The sequence below is a fragment of the Balaenoptera physalus genome, assembly GCF_965194825.1.
Source record: "Balaenoptera physalus genome assembly, chromosome: 4".
NCBI lineage: Eukaryota > Metazoa > Chordata > Mammalia > Artiodactyla > Balaenopteridae > Balaenoptera > Balaenoptera physalus.
The window spans coordinates 117,529,822-117,547,505 of NC_138891.1; the positions used below are offsets into that span (position 1 = coordinate 117,529,822).

At 40.1% G+C, this 17,684-nt stretch overlaps 1 protein-coding gene across 3 annotated transcripts in view; it reads right to left on the reverse strand.

Moving 5' to 3' along the window:
* Positions 1-17,684, reverse strand: part of NRIP1 (nuclear receptor interacting protein 1) — a 113,905-nt gene that overhangs the window by 42,410 nt on the left and 53,811 nt on the right. Inside the window, exons 2-3 of one of the 3 annotated variants that reach the window (XR_014263077.1) lie at positions 6,291-10,591; positions 5,324-5,394 (exon numbers count right to left, since the gene is read on the reverse strand). The exons of the other annotated variants lie outside the window; for them this stretch is intronic. The gene's annotated coding sequence lies outside the window, so the exon portion shown is untranslated. The remainder of the gene's footprint in view (positions 1-5,323; positions 5,395-6,290; positions 10,592-17,684) is intronic. 3 annotated transcript variants of the gene reach the window in all.

Sequence of the window (17,684 nt, forward strand, 5' to 3'; positions counted from 1 at the left end):
GTTACTTTCTGCAATATGTGTCCAGGGTGACTGTTCTCTCAGCGCTTATTTTAGAACCCTGGCTAAATTCTTGGTGTTTGACTCACTGGAATGAAGAGTGAATCAAACACAAAGAATTTAGAATTCATTAGCTGGTGGCATCCAATGAGTTTAGAATACTCAATAAAGACTATATGTAGTTTAAAAAAAGCAGGGAGGGTTTCTGTTTCAATTAAAAAAAATTTTTCTTATTGAAGTATAGTTGATTTACAGTGTTGTATTCATTTCTGCTGTACAGCAAAGTCATTCAGATATATATATATTCTTTTTTTAATATTCTTTTCCATTATGGTTTATCATAGGATATTGACTATAGTTCCCTGTGCTGTACAGTAGGACCTTGTTGTTTATCCATTCTATATATGAAAGCTTACATCCTCTAACCCCAACCTTCCGCTCTAGCCCTCCCCCAACCCCCTCCCCCTTTGGTTCAATTTCTTAAATGTTCTTAGTTCACTCATTTCTGAGGAAGTGAAAACCTCTCTGTAGTTCAATTCTTGCCTCCACACTGCCTTCTCCACCCTTGACCTACCTCTCTTTTATTCTTCTCTCCTGTGCTCCTAACCTTCCCCCTCCCCATCAAATATGCAATGGAGAGAGGGCGTAAAGTCAGGGCTTGATCATTTTCGGTCTCATCACCAGTCCTGACTTAAATGCTCTTGAAGTTTTTCCTGGTAAAATCGAGTAGCTGTCCATATTAATTAAACTACTGAATCAATATCCCTGAAAATGTAATGGTTGAAATAAAACACAAGATTTATCTCTCAAGAAACCATCTGAGAGGGAAGGGGGATGGTGGGGAGGCTCTGCTCCTCTCAGTCATGCAGAAACCCAGCGCAGATTGAGGCTAGTCCTGACACCTTCAACAGGTGGCTCCTAAGGTCCATCCTGTCATCACTATTTCAGCCCATGGGAGAGTAAAACACAAAAAAAAGCTGTAGAAGTGAGCGTGCAAGTTTTCAAGGCAAGCCTGGAATGGCATCTATCACTTTTGCTTACACTTCACTGGAGAGAGCTTAGTGTTACGGCCACACCAGCTGCAGAGGGAGCAGGAAAATACAGTCCATGGCTGGGCAGCTTTATCCCAGTGATGACATTATCTTACTGCAGAAGCAATGGAGTACAGACTTGGGTGGACAACTTGTAATCTCCACCACACCCTCTAAGCCCTTTTATGGTCTTAATAAGAACATGAAGGGAACATGCAAGTACAAGAATCATTGTACTGGGTCCTTTGCAGAGCAAACTGTTCCTATGGCTTATATTAGTCATCTGTAATGGGAACGTATTTGCTTGATCTCACGAATTAGCATATACTCCTATTTCATAGATGAGTTATGAGAGCAAAATGAGAAAATATATCTGAAAGCTGTTTGGAAAAGCTAAAGGTATAGTCCTACAGTGTTAGAAATTAAATTTTTCCTTCATTGGAATATTACTCAGCCATAAAAAAGAATGAAATAACACCATTCGCAGCAACAAGGATGGACCTAGAGATTATCATACTAAGTGAAGTAAGTCAGACAGTGAAAGACAAATACCACATGATATCACTTATATGTGCAATCTAAAATATGATACAAATGAACTTATCTATGAAACAGAAACAGATTCACAGATATAGGGAACACACTTGTGGTTGTCAAGGTGGGGGTGGGTGGGAGGGATGGACTGGGAGTTTGGGATTAACAGATATATAGGTTCAATTTTAAAAAATTGAACCTATATATAAAATAAGTAAACAACAAGGACCTACTGTATAGCACAGGGAACTGTATTCAATATCTTGTAATAACGTATAATGGAAAAGGATCTGCAAAAGAATACATATATATGTATGTATAATGGGATCACTTTGCTGTACACCTGAAACATTGTAAATCAACTACACTTCAGTTTAAAATACATATATTATTCCTTCATTGTTGAAATCACAGTTTGAACCTATGAAGCCAGTGCCCAACATTTCCATAGTCAAATAAAATATAATAACTAAGAGGTAAACTCGAAAAGCAATCAGCCTTCAGAGTCCAAACAGAAAGTATATAAGTAAGGGTAGAATATATATCGTAGTTAAGCTAGCACCCTTTTGTTAACAATGGGTCTGAAACATAAAGGCAGATTTAACAATATAGACGGCAAATTTTATTCAATCATTCAGGATCACAGCTCAATGAACATCAAAATTGACTACCCTTCCGGTAGCATCACTGAAGTTTGGAGGATCAATGAAGTTTGAAGGCAAAATATAGAATGGAAGTCTAGAGAATGTTAAGGTCCTCAGTGAATGAACACTGGATAGAGAGTGTTCAGAAGAAGACTCAAGTTTTGTCCAGGGAGTACAGACAAATCAAAATAAGAGGATAAATAAGAAACAGAGCAGACCCCTTCTGTGGGATGACACAAAAATGCAAATCATGGCAGAATATAACATAGTAGTTAGTCCCAGGTTTTTAAGAACTTTAAAATAAGGATAGAGAACTCCATGCCCAATCCCACATAACCAACTGGATCAATACTCTGATATGTCATGGAAAGAGACCAGCTAAGGTTAGGTAATGGAGGTGCCCTGACCCATTGACTTTGTTACGGCCTTAGAGAGTCAACGTTTTGCCATTAAATGTCAGATCAATTCCCAATGATTTAAACATTACCCAGAAGTCTCTAGTTTCCTGGAATCTTTAATTTAAAAAAATGCAAACTTCAAACAGTACCATTTTCAAGAGTCTAAGGAATTATTTACTACATTAGCTTAATCCATCTCGCTCAGTCTTTAACATTCTTGTCTCAATTGCTTTCTACAATTTATAAAGCACTGCCTGCATTTAAAAAAAATCTACATTATTATTTTTAATATATGTTTATATCTATCTTTTCATGTTCAAGAAATAAATTTTCTCTCTGGGATTCTTATAAACAACTTACCACAGACTGTCCATTTTCTCATACAGCCCTTACCAGAATTATACTGCAATTACATATGAAAAGGTTTTTCTCCCTTTAGGTCAAGGACTGCCCATGTTTAATTAATCTTTTATCCATATGATGCCTTGCATATATAGGTATTCGATACATAAATTAGTACAGTTTTAGCCCAACTCCACTTCCCTCAACTCAAGGCCGTAGGAGGGAGGTAAAAGGAAGGCCCATCCATATGGCTACTATAAATTTGTAGGGGAACCTCTTAATTTTCCTCTCAGGAGTAAAGTGGACCAGTTGCTCTGGTTTTTCACAGGGAGAATCAAATTTGGTTTTCAATACTCCATAAAATGTCAGAGCTCCTCTAGGGGCGTGCCCTCTGTCTAGCAGTCCTGGATGAACAGGCACTGAGCAGTGATAATTCCAGACTTGCTCTTTTATACCTCAGGGATCACCAAAAGATTCCTGTGTCTAGAGACTGACATATCTTCTTGATGGGCATGACCCATGTTATTTGAATGACCGATTGAATGAATAAATGAGCCAAAAATTGCCATCCCTAGATATCAACAAATTTCCAACTGGCATCTGGCTGCCTGATGGTGTCACTTGCATCAGGTGTGACAAGCTGTAATCTAAAATAACACCTAATTTAGATCCTTGTGCACTTTCTGAACTGCTGGGGCAAAGAAGGGAGAAGATTACAGCTCCTTAAACTCCCAGACTCCCCCTTGCCTTGTACCTGCTGTACAATTATTGCTGCCTTGCCTGCCAAAGTTCCATTAAGGGCTCTGGAGCTCCTGGCACTTGCATGGATACTCTACTAAATTTAATCACCATAGATGACTTATGCTTGCCAGCTGGGTGCCTCAAACCAAAGGAATAATATCCGACAAATATATGGGGATCTAGTTTATCTAAATGTATACAGGAAGAAAACAGAGAGGAGGGGCTTTTTGGCTGGTGGGAGACCACTTGTGCACCGTGTGAACTTTAAACTTGCTCATTTTTGCTCTTTCTTTTAAGGGTAAAAAGTTCAATAAAAACTTTTTTTTTTTTTGAAGTTTTATCGTCAGTTCAAATAATCATGCCAAGAGAGGTCATATTGCCAGAGACAATAGACAGCTGTAGAGAATCCATCAGCCTTTGGCTGCCTCCGGATGCAAGGTCTTGGCTTGTCAGCTGAGTTGGGGTTGTGGGATGTAGTTAGAGGCAGCAAAGGCTATCTAGTGCCCACTGCCCTCCCATTAACCTTGGATGTGGCCGGGGCAACTCAGAAATGGGGTGTGGGGCTTGGCTGCCCTTCACAGAACTCAGACTCTCCTACCTGCAAGGGGGGATTCTTGGGCCTGACTTTAAAAGAGTCCTCAGGGCGGATAATTCACATACTGACTCATTTGGCACTGGTTCTCTGGGCTGTGCTTGACTCTCTGTTCTTCTTCCATTGCCTTAAGGCACAGATACTTTACAAAAAGAAAAATAAGTAAATTAAAAAAAAAAAAAAAAAATCATCGTCATCACCCTGAACTGAGCCACCAGTGATTTGCTTTACCCCATCACTGAGAATAGTGGCATAAACCTTTTTTTTTTTTTAATTTCACAAGTACAACGTTTCTTATTTGCATTGTGATGTTTTCCATTGTAAGTAGAGGTAGCTGGCAGACCAAACCCAGTCCTTCATTTATTTCCTGTCTAGATGTTGATGAAAGTGGCAATGAGGCATTATGACTTGTTTCATGATGACAGCCCTGCTCTGCTTGGTGACCTATGACCTCCCTCCTCAGGAGATCTTGAGGTTAACATGACGGCACACGGGACATCTATACAGGAAGGAATGTATTCAAGACCGGAAAACGTGGGAGGAATTTAGTGAATGAATGGGCCTTACTGAGCAGAGAAAACAATTGGGTAATTTTGCCCACCAAAAACCCCGATGAACGGTTATTTGCAGCCCACTGGTCTGTAACTTCAATCACCTGATGAGACATGTTCACATTAGTGCAGTCTCTTGCTCAAATAGTAATCACCTGCCTTGGCTGGCCCTTGTAGGAGGGAGAAGGAATAGAGGAGGTTGTAAAGCAGAAGTAAATTAGTGTAAAGCAGCTGAGAGTGGTTGAGGAGCTGGGTGGGAAAACATCTGTGACGGGATAGGAGTCAATTCCAGCTGTTGACACTTGGTCCAGGCAGTGACCCCAGGCCGTCTGCTACCAGGCGGAGCAGACAGGCCTCCAGCCAGCCAGCCAGCCAGCCAGCCATGATGACCTCCTTTTCCCACAGCTGTCTCTGCAGGAGGGTCTTGGGCAGGACTCTACAGTCACATCTCCCTCATTTCTTGGGACCAGGAAATGAGAAAATCATTGCTCACCCCACTCCAAACTTGCCTCATCTCAGAGCTCAGTATCCGCTCCCTGCTTTGCAGCCACGCTGGGAGGATCTCTTTAATAGAAGAAAAGAAGGACAGAATGTTGGAAGGGAGCTCTCCTTGACAGATGGGAGTGAGCGCAGTGAGTAACTTACTGGAGGCAATAAAGGTGTTAGCAAATAGCAGGAGGCAAGAGCGGGCCCGGGATGACTGGCTCTGCTACACGCTGCGGGCTGTACAGGCGCCAGTGAGAGCTGCCTATCTCGGCTTCGGTGTTAAAGCATGTGGCTCCCACAGATTCACAACGTAGTCCTCGGCTTTCTCAGTAGCACAAGCGTTGACTGGGTCCCCATCCAACTGAGGGGTCTACGATCTCTTTGTTACCCTCCTTTCTGATGCCTGTTCTCCTGGTCATCCCTCCTTCCTTTGTCCTGGTTCTTTTGTTCTTCTTTTCCCTGTTCCTTATGTCTCATTACATGATAGTCCCCCTTTTCCTTTGGGATTTTTGTCTTTTCTTAAAGCAAGGAGAGCCTCCTCATCAGTGTCAAGCCCAGCGTCATGCAACCAATTACCCTAAAATCACAGCCATCTAGCCCTACCCTCTGTGTTAAGAAAACCCAGTTGTTGCTGAGAATTGTATATCTATACAGTGTTTACACACGAACCATAGCAGGAATTCTTAAGGCAAGGATACCATTGAACCAAAAAATGTCATAACACAAAGGAGTCTCAGATGCTTATTATCTCCTCCCAACTACATTCCATTTGACAACCAAGCATGGTTGTAACTTTCCCATGACTTGGGAAAGTTGAATGAGTTCTTAAGGCTTACACAAGCCAGTAGAGTGAAGGACCCAGGCCTCTGGCCTCCCTAATCAGTGATTTGTTTTTCCACTTTATGAATTTTAACGTAAAAATAAAAGCCACAGATTCTCTAGACCCCTACGCAACCTAGGAGAATATTTCTTACCCCCAATCATGCTTGAATCCCTCTACTCCAGAAGTAAATACAGCTAACGAATCAGGGATGCTCTTCTGTGCTCCTGTTGTGTCTGACCTTAAGGAAGTCGCTCGCCTCCCTGGTTCTCTATTGTCTTTCACAGCTGAGGAGCCTGGACAGATCATCTAGGGTTGCTTCTAGTTCCAAAATTCAATGACCCTTTGAGCTTAACTTCTTTCACCAGAATACCTGTCCTTTCTAGGTAAATGGTGTTCTCAGTCCTTTCTGCTAAAAGAGGTTAAGTAAATAAAAAGGAAAGATCAGGTTCTGCTTTTGGCCTAAATTATAACTTCATGACCAAGGATGAAAGAAGTTAATAGCAATAAGAAAGCTTCCAGAGTCTACCATTTACAATTTAAATCCTTTACTTGGGAGGTTAAAAGTTCAAAGTTGAGTCATAGTCTGAGGTGGCTCTGCTCTTTCTTTTTAATTATCTGAGGTCAGGAAGTTAATAATACCAGAAATCCCCAGTGGAGACCTCTTGTGCACTGTGTGAGCTTTAAACTTGCTCATTTTTTTTTTAAGGGTAAAAAGTTCAGCAAAAACACAGTGGACTTTTCCTCTTAGCCTCCGCCCATTCATCCCCCAAGGTCAAAAGTTGAACTGTAAAACAGGAACCCTTGTTCTCTGATCCACATTTAAACAGATCACTTATTAAAAGGTAAACATTCTAAATGCAAGCCAAGATCCAAAGTGAATCTGTTCAATAAAAATAAAAATATTGTAATAAAATGAGTCTTTGATCTTTATCACTTGCCTTGGAGTTGAGCATCCGAATTTATTTTATTTTTTTGAATCTCAGAGAAAGAGCAGTCACAAAAGCTCTTTCCTAACCTATCTCTGCCCTGAGATTGGCATATCTGGAAAAGACAAACCTAAGACATTTTTTTAAATAATTGTGTTTACAGTCTTATCTTAAGGCAATTTCTACAACTAATTCTACACCATTCATGTTTGTTTGTTTTTTGTTTGTTTTGTTCAAACAGGAGTTCAAGTGTGGTTTAAATCTGAAAGATTTAAAGGACTGAGGAATTAAAAGGTGTTTGCTGAAAATGATGGGGGATGTGGAGAGGATAAAGAAATGGATGAATCAACCCAATGAACCTCATGGGAATTAGGAATGGACTATATTTGAAATCTTCTAAATGTTAAAGCTCAAACATGAAGCCAAGAGGACAGCTGTAGAGTCTAAATATGTACAGACGACCCTCCATATCTGAGGGCTCCACATCTTCAGATTCAACCAACAGCAAATCAAAAATAATCAGAAAAAAAATTACAGAATGTCCCACACATGTCAAGGGATGACTATATTTACTTCATAAGGATAAGACTAGCTTTCTTAAAGTAACCATGGCACATTTAAGAAGTATGGAAGAGCCAACTAAATATCAACCCAATCCAACCAGCTTGCTTAGAAAAACTCCCTAAACCAACATCATATTAAGCTGCTCTTTCATGCAACCCCTAAGTGTTCTTTCCTAATAAAGTAAATGATATATGTGTCCATTCTTTTCATTGCATGCCCTTTGGGAACTCTTTGTTAAAAACAAAAAAAAAAAAAGAAAAAGCCAGATCTGTGAAAGCACCTTTGTCACAATTTATCCAAATGAGAATAATGCCTCCTGCTTGTCTACCTTAATAATTTTTGTACAGTCTAATGAGAAAATCACAGAAAACAGTGAGAACCTTGAAATAAAGATATATAATGAGCACATTCATAATAAATACCTTTCACTGATGTTAGTTTTGACAAATGTCAGTTAAGTTCTTGGACTTTCTGATTAATTTTAATACAAATTAAAACTAGAAGATACAGCTCCAAAGAAGTTGTGACCTAGGCCCATTTACACTGTAATTTTCACAGTATCCCCTGGGACTCCTGGATGCAGCTGGATGACCCAGACCCAGGAATAACAACAAGCCAGGAAGGAAGTGAGGAGAGCACATGAGACTACTTCCTCTTGTAAGGAAGGACTCCCCTCTCAACAGCTGTAAGGAAGGGTGAAAATTCCTTATGAGTCAAAGTGTGACTTCAAAGTAAAGGATGAAATTTGAGAGATGTGATCATATTGATTAGGATGTTGACCAAAAGGAAGTCACTGAATTTAGAAGAGTGGACAGGGAAAATCAGGTACTAAACCAGAAGGTGAAGGGCATCTGGACACTGCTCACTTAGGCTGGTGTTACATTCATGAGAATAACTTCTGGTTTCAATTCATCTTGTGAATATATTCCCATGAATATTTATGTTTCTTCTTTTTTATTTTTAAGTCACCACATTGTATGTGAGCTAGTTGTTTTCAGCCTTCTGTCTGACTGAATTCCGTATTTTTTTTTTTCCTGCAAACCACTTCGTTTTATAAGAGGCTATTATAGGGTAAGACCATGTTGTGTTATGGGCATACCTATCCTAAATGTTCTCCTAGGATAGAAATAGGACTGGATCCATATAATGTCAATCATACAGAACACTGTGAGGCGTGGATTACAGGTGGTATGAACAAAGTGCCATGACAACCCTGGGTCTTTGCCACGTTTTTTCATGCCCCCTTGCCTTACACATTCTGGTCCCTCTTCCTGGAATAACGCACTAGTCTTTGATCCCTGGGACCCTGTACTCTGCCTCAGTACTGTTCTTCCTTCACACCTCACCTCCCTCTCCCTCTCTGAATGCAAGTGTCCCTTCCACAGCAATCTGTGCAAGCAGTGACATCAGAGTAATTGTCTCACTATACTGTAATGTGTAGTTAATTTTGCAGCCTCCAGCAATAACTTACAATCAGATTGAGAGAGAGAACTCCCATGCAATTCCTTGGGAGGTCCTTCTTCCAAAATACTGAATGAAACCTGATAGGAACAGGATCCAGTGTATACCTTAATGGATGGCAAAGGTCAGCTGCGACTCAACAGGGTCTATGACAGACTGAATTCACGCAGTCCTGCCAGCTTTCTGAAACACCACGAGCACAGCAGTTCTCAACTTTGGCTGTGCTTTGATATCACCTGGGAACTTTAAAATATCCTTGATGTCAGGGTCCCAGTCCTAGAAATTTTGAATTAATTGAACTGAGGTAGAGCAGGATCATTAGGGTATTAAAATGCCCCTGGGTGATACCTGTGACAATGAGAACTGAAGAATGAGGGGCACTGCACAGGAAGATGCTGTGAAATGCATCCAGAAATCACCAGTGCCATTGAGAGTCACAAATGGACTGTCAATTTACGTATACCTTATTTTCACAATTCTCTTGAAGAATAAGTCACTCTCCCATCTAAACTGATTTAGCAATTCTCTATTATCCTCAGGATAAAATCAAACATCTTGGCCAGCCAACGTATTACACTAGCCTCTCCACAAAATAGTCCCATCTTTTTCTTCTTCCTTATTAGTATCGTGTGTGCTTGAGTCATGCAAAACTGCTTGCTATTCCCTGAATGTGCCACGCAAACCCTTCTTATGTCTTCCCATGCGTCTGCTCTTAGGAATACCTTTCCTCTTATTCCTCCAGGTAATTCATATTCATACTTCAAGACCCAGATCAGGCTAGTCCTTCTCTGAATTCCTTTACTAGTGCTGCTGGTTTTATAAAGTGCTTCTGTTCTGCGATGCACTCAACTGAATTCACTGCTCAGGCATAGCAGTTAGCGCATTGGCTGAAACCAGCTCTCTATCAGCCACTGATGTATTGTTTTAGATTCCCAAGAGCAGAAAGTGTGTCATTTTTCTGGACCCACTTTCCCCGGTATCCAGCATAGTGCTTGACACATGGTAAGTGCTGTGTGAATGGCTGTTGAATAAATGGATAGAAGGATAGACAGATGGACAATAGAAAGATGATCATATAAATAACTCCTTTATCTATTTAACATCTAGAAGGACTCTCATGATGCCCATCATTGATGAGAGAGAATAATAACTTCCTGTTAGATTTATTTCATATTCATCTTCCAGAGGTTGGAGACCCAGGAGCCTGAGCCAATTATAGAAATATGAGACTCCAGGCCAGGGCAAGTGGCCCCAGGAAGAAGGGTTACAATCATGGTTTCCTTGGTTACGTTAGGATTTTCTAGATAAAAAAATAGAAGCAAAACATTGAGTCATGTAGTGTTTCAAAACTGTGACATTTCTAGACGGTTGCTTAGTCCTGAGCCATGTCGCTTTCCATTTGTTCTTTCCTCCCCTCACATGGGCCTTGGCTGCTTCTTCATAGAATCACAATCAATCAGTATAAATAAATTTGCTCCTCCTCTCCCAACTTGGGTTCCAGCTGAAACAAAATTATGAGTTCATAGCTTCTTAAAGCTAAAAGAAATTTTAGGGATCATCTCCTGCAACTCCTCCATTTTGCAGACCTAGAAGCGCTTGGGGGAGGTTCAGGGAATGCACAGTCTGTGGCAATTACCAGTGTAGCTGGGTGGTTCTGAACCTCATCAGCATAGGAAGCCCAATGAGATCACATCAACTGAAACATCCCAATCACTTAGGAACTTGGGTTCCCTCTTAAGATCTTCTCTATTTCCGCAAAGCCCCAGGGAGAGAGCCTATGTATGCTCAGAAACAAGTCACTTGATGTTCTTTGCCCCTGGTCCTTTCCCTGAGGCCCATTGCTCACTGGTTCCCTGCTCTGGGCCCCCCTCTGAGCATAGCCCTCCCTGTGTACTACTGTCTTCTGTAGACGTGCTCCCAGGCTCCTGCACGGTAGTCTCTTTTTTTGGGTGGGGGGACTGGTTGACGGAGTGAGAGGAAGGGTGGGGGTAGGGGAAGGAAGGGTGTTAAAAGACATAAAAATAAACTCTCCCCCAGCTTTTGAGCTGCACATTGTTATTGGTGAGCCAGAGCACTACAATCCAGGGCTCTAGAATTTGGCTCTAAAATCACATCTGGATTCCAAACTTGTCCCTGCCACTTGCTATCTCTTTGACCTTCAGCAAGATATGAAACCTTTCTGAACCTGAATTTCTATTTTTTCCTTCTTTATTGTAGTGGAAATGATAATTTCTTCTTCATAAGATTGTTGGGAGAAGTAAATGAAATACTGTCTTAATATATCAGGTGCTTAGCATACTGCTAGAAGTTGGTAAGCACTCAACAAATGGTGTAGACATTGTTATTTTCAACTTCATCATTCTTATCACTGTCACTTTAGTTATTCATTGAAATAGCTTCTTTGACTCCTAACCCTGATTTCAGTTGGGTCTTAACAGCAGTCCCTCAGGCCAGCTGGGGGAAAGCAATGTCTCCCCAACCTCTTCTTTTCTCCCTCACTGCCTTTCTCGCACCTGTACTCAACACTCATTTTTCCTCCTTTTCTCCACCCCAAGCAAGCAGTTTGGTTATCAGTTGGTACAAAGAGTTCCTCACATAGCCAAATTTTCATCCTGTTAGTGTATCAGCTAGGACATCTCCGTTGTTGTACTATCAAAGTCAGCCTATACTTCTGAAATAATGGAAGTCTTTATTAAATTCCAGTTTTCAATACAGGGGAAAAAATATATTTATATATATGTTTTGGTGTTCAATTTCCTCCAAAGAAGCTCTTCCCTTCTACAGAAATAGAGTTCTACCTTGACACGTGGTTTCCCGGAGAGAGTATCTCTCACCTTTAACCATGCCAGTGAGAACAATACCCTGGCAGTGAGCACAGCAAGAAGACGGAAAGAACCCGAGGCCCTGGGTAACTTTGTGCTTCTCCACCCAATTACTCTGATACATCTGGACTGTTTGGGCCACGGTATTTAGACATCTCTGCTCTCCTTACAGCCTGACATACCAAGTAGTGTAGTTTCTAAACATAGCAAGAAGAACATCTACTCCCATGATGTTTAGACTTCAATGCAAGCCTAAAATACAATGTTTAGTTAAAATATTAATACTGGTTATATTCCCACAAGAGGTTGGGGAAGCAAACATCTTCCCATTCCCAATATAGAAGCTTTCAAAATTTGGTATTGCAAAAGATTTCAAGACCTCTGACCCAGCCAAGAATTAAACATTCATGGTCACCCTCTTGTTATTAACTGAAGAAAGAGACACAGATCAAAGCAGGGAAACTATGTGCTTTATACAAATAATTTGTATAAGCAATAATTCAAGTCGCCTTTTAATTGCAAATAGATATGGACTAATTCACCTTTCAAGCAAATTAGGGGTCTTTAGATCAAACAAGGAAGACTTATATTGAAATAATTGGAGAGATTGCCCCAAATGCTATTAGTCTTGTAGTCCCAATCACAGGGAAAAGATTTTACTAGCTCAGGCTTAGGGTAAGACTGGGCAGCTCAGCTTAGTTCAGACATCTAAATCAGTTGTGGGATTAGCCTAGACTGTACCCAGACTGACAGCCTTGATTTATATATTTTTTATTATATATTTTTATATTATATGCTTGATTATATATATTTGACTGAATTTATATAATTTATGAATCGGAGTCCATGGATTATTCTCATAATGACTGGCCCATCAGAGAACAAGTTTTAGCACTCAAATGAATCCGTTTGAGGCAGCTACAGACTCTCAGAGCCCTCCTCCCTCACTCACCCCACCGTGGAAGGAGATCAGCTTTCAAGGCTGAGGATACCAGCTGTATCTGATAAGGGGTGAATATCCAAATTGTATAAACAAATCACACAACTCAATATCAAAAAAACAAACAATCTGATTAAAAAATGGGCAGAGGACCTAGATAGACATTTCTCCAAAGAAGACATACAGATAGATGGTTAACAGACACATGAAAAGATGCTCAACATCACTAATCATCAGGCAAATGCAAATCACAGCCACAATGAGATATCACCTTACCCTTGTCAGAAAGGCTGTTATCAAAAGGACAAGTAACAAGTGTTGGGGAGGATGTAGAAAAAAGGGAACCCTTGTGCACTGTTGGTGGAAATGTAAATTGGTGCAGCATCTATGGAAAACAGTATGGAGATTCCTCAAAGATTTTTACATTAGAACTACCATACAATCCCACAATTTCACTACTGGGTATTTAGCCAAAGAAAACAAAAACACTAATTAGAAAAGATATATGCACCCCTTTGTTCACTGCAGCATTATTTACAATAACAAAGATATGGAAGCAACCTAAATGATGTCCATTGATAGATAAGTGGATAAAGAAGTGGTGATACACACACACACACACACACACACACACACACACACACACACACACTAGAATATTATTCAGACATAAAAATGAACAAAATTGTGCCATTTACAACAACATTGATAGACCTGGAGGATATTATGCTAAGTGAAACAGGTCCGACAGAGAAAGACAAATACCATATGGTCGCACTTATATGTGGAATCTGAAAAACAAAACAAAACAGAAACAGACTTATAGATATAGAAAGCAAACTGGTGGTTTCCAGAGGGGAGAGGGGTGGGTGGTTGGGTGAAATAGGTGAAGGGGATTAAGAGATACAAGCTTCCAATTATAAAATAAATAACTCACAAGAATGTAATATACAGCATAAGGAATATAGTCAATAATACTGTAATAATTTTGTATAGTGACAGATGGTTACTGGATGTGTTGTGGTGATCATTTTGCAATGTATTTGATTGTCAGATCACTATGCTGTACACTTGAAACTAACATAATATTGTACCTCAACTATACTTTAATTAAAAAAAAAGACTGAAGACACTAGGCTCCATGTGACCAGAGATCCCATGCCAGGGGAGAGTAAGTTAAAAATAGACACAGGTAGCTATGTATGACTCCTTTTTGTGAGTTTTCAGGCCTCCAAGGGGCAAAATTGCTGATTTGATTCTAAAATGTTGTATTTATCTTATCAGAAAGAACTACTAAGCAGAATGATTTGCCCAAGAGAATATATGGTCACCATGGAGTGGAGAAGTGACTTCTTATCATCCAAATAATTATTTAAGCCTATATCTTTTTACTCAAGATTTTAATGATGAAATTATTAGAAAAACTAGTACGTTTTTATGGTTTTTTTATGGTACCTATCAGTACCATAAATAATGACTTTTCCATGCATTATTTTTGTCTTTGTTTCTTTTAAGTTTAAATGTTTCTCCCCAATTTTCTTAGATCATAGCCTTTGTTTGATAATATTGTGAGATGTATCTGATTTCTTATTCACAGTTGTATAAAGTGTCTTTCCTTTCTCACCATGACTTTGCACTATCCTTTATCTAGACATCAGCTCTGTGACAGGTGGTATTTGATATTGTGACTAATCTAACATCCACTGAGTCAAGGGTAATAACACAGTCCTAACAGTTGTTACATGCTTATAATGTGTCAGGCACCTTCTAGGCGTCTTATGTTTATTAACTCACAGTGTGCAATGTATATACATATACATACAAGGTTGTTTCTCACAACAACCTTGAGAAATAGATAATTTTATTATTCCCATTCTACAAATAAGAAACCTGAAGTTAAACAATTCAGCCTGCAGCATGCCACTAAGAAGAAGCAGGGCCAAAATCCAAAACCAGATAATCTAGCCTTGCGATGCAAAATCTACCAATGGTGCTATCTACTTTTAATCAAGACTATTTGGAAAGAAGTAGTAAAAGTACACGAGTTAAAAAGTTATAGAATCATAGAATCTGAGGACCAAAGAGAGCTCAAACATTCTTTAAGTTCTTCTTGCCCAAAACATCAATCCAAGAATTTAACTGTTTTTTCATTAAAAACAGACACCCAGGAGAAAAGACCTGAATATATCACAGAAAATAGCCCAAACAGATGACTGAACAGAACCACTTCCAAAAGAAGGAGGTTAAGGCATTGGTGAATAAAAGGCAAACTTCTGAAGCAGAAATCCAGCTTGGCCAGATATCAGACTCACTAGCATATAATCCGCTGGATATGATGTTGTAGGCGGTCAGGAGGGGAATGATAATGTTTGAGGAACACAAGCGCAAAAGGGTTTTTGTTTGCTTCTTTGGCAGCACTGAACTCTAGGAAATGATGGGGAAATTCAAATTTCTGAGAACGCTTTTCACAAGAGAGACAGAGATTAGAGTTTCCAATGAAGAAGGCATGCTGCAATCGAAGAAAGCAAAGTGCAATAAAGCTCTCAGGCCAGATGGCATTTATCTGAGTGTTCTGAAGGAAATAACATGTGAAACAGCAGAGATGGATGAGGGCACCTACTATGTTTGTAAAAATAACAACTGTTCTTGAAGTTTGTCCAGTTTCTAACACAGAGTCTGTATTTTTTAAAAAGGAACCAAGAGAGATTCCAGGAATTCAGTCAAGTGAACTTTGTCTTCATGTTAGGATACTGTTTGGGAAAAAAAAAAGAAAATCTGAGGACTATATACCAAATAAAATCTGGGCACTGAAATTTGACCAGCTCCCATCAACTCTACAGTAATGGGGGTTTCCACTTCTCCAACCTGAAAACTGATAATGACTGGTTAGAGCAACATGATGTATTTGCCTTTCAAAAGGTTTGAGAATGAAGAAAGAGAGGCTTGCTTGGATTTAAAACTAGCTAAAGAAATTAGAATCATTTATAGGGTATGTTTATGTCAAAGAACAGAGAAGAGCGTGCCTGGAATCTGATGTTGGGATGAAACTGCAGTTTCACAGTTTCACATTATTTTTTAAATAATTAGGAGGTCTGAGTGAGCCATAAGCAACTGACTCTCATGTGATTGACACTGTGTGGGGCAAGCAGTGAAAAAAGAAATGGTAATCACGTGACTGTACGGTCGTCATCACTAACATTTACTGAGTGCTCACTACACTGGCAGGCGCACTGCTTAGTGTTTGAGATCCATGATCTCCGTTATTCTTAGTCTGTGAGTGACAGCATATCCTACTTCAGAAACATCTGCTGTTCAGAAAGAAAAATGTCCTAAGGGGTCAGACAGGATATCAGCCACAGTCAGAGTTCAGATGCGCTCCAAACAAAGCTCATCCAAAATGCTCTGAACAAAACGTGGTCTCCATTTAGAACTGAGTGACGCCAAGAGGGTTGTAAAGGAAGCCAAGGATGGAATCTGTTCTCTGCCCCTCAATCCCCGGGACCAGCCAGGAGCTCTTATCTTCTAAACCTCCAGATAGTCAGGATGACATTGATTCTAAACTCCATCCGAATCACCAGCCTCGAGACTGGAAAGTTCTTACTGTTTTTTACATTTCCTGGTCCTTGAACCCACTTCCTCACCTAACATCTGTCCCTTGCTAATCATAACTCTTTTGTGTTTGTTTGTTTCCTGAGTCCTCTGGCTCAGTCTCTTCCCGTGGCCTTCATCTCTGTTGCCCACCTGGGATTTCAGACCCATGTGGATCTAAAGCCTTGTCTCAAGCTTTGTCTGAAACTTTCCCAGGCCTTTGTCCACAACCTTCTGCCACCCAACCCAGTGCTGACAGACAGTACAATCTGGAACCCATAAAGATTAGAGCTGTTGGATTAGTTAGTGACCCTTCCCAATTAAAATACTTAGCTCAGGGTTCTTCACACAATGCCCAAAGTACTTTCTGTTCAACAAAGGCTTGTTGACTGAATTTACAGCCTGTGCTGTAACATGAACTGCAGACCAAAGTCCAAATTACAACACATGACCTCTATGGCAAGAAAGAGTGAAAAAAATAAAACAACCTTGGACAGATGCCAGATGACGCTGGACCCATGAGAAACTCCAGAGAGAGAAAAATGCACTAAATAGAAATAGCAGTGCACACACCACAGCCTTGCTCTCTGATCCTTTGTGAACTATGATTGTTCCCCTTCACAAAATTATGAGCCTATTGAGAGTAGGGCACAATGAAGTGTCAAATGCTGGGTGCCTACCTTCCTCATCATGCCTGTCATCAGGGAACTTGGCAGGACTTGAACTTACACGTTAACCTTGTGAGTGGCCAAGCACTCACAATAGACTTGAGTACCAAAAAGCCACAACAAGCAGAGTGTGAAGCTTTGTCAACTTCACATCACATCTTGACAATTATTTGGAAAAGAGCCTTTCTGCATTTTCATCTTATGTATAAATTATTCTATACAGTCTCTCTTTTTCATTACCCAAGTCTGGTTTCTTCCCAGTCAAAGCCTGTGTCTAGCTCTTCAAGGAGCTTACTTTTCCTCTTGGTTCCTCTAAGCAACAGCTCTCCCTAATGCCTGGTGTGATGGTTAGTTTATGTGTCAACTTGGCTAGACTATAGTGCCTATTTATTCAAGTCATAATCTAGGCATTGCTGTGGAGGTATTTCATAGATGTGGTTACCATCTATGATCAGTTGCTTTACATAAGGGAGACTATCCTCAACAATGGGGATGGGTCACATTCAATCAGTCAAAAGGCCTTAAGGGCAAAACTAAGTTCTCCCTGGGGAAGAAGAAATTCTGTCTCATGTTGGC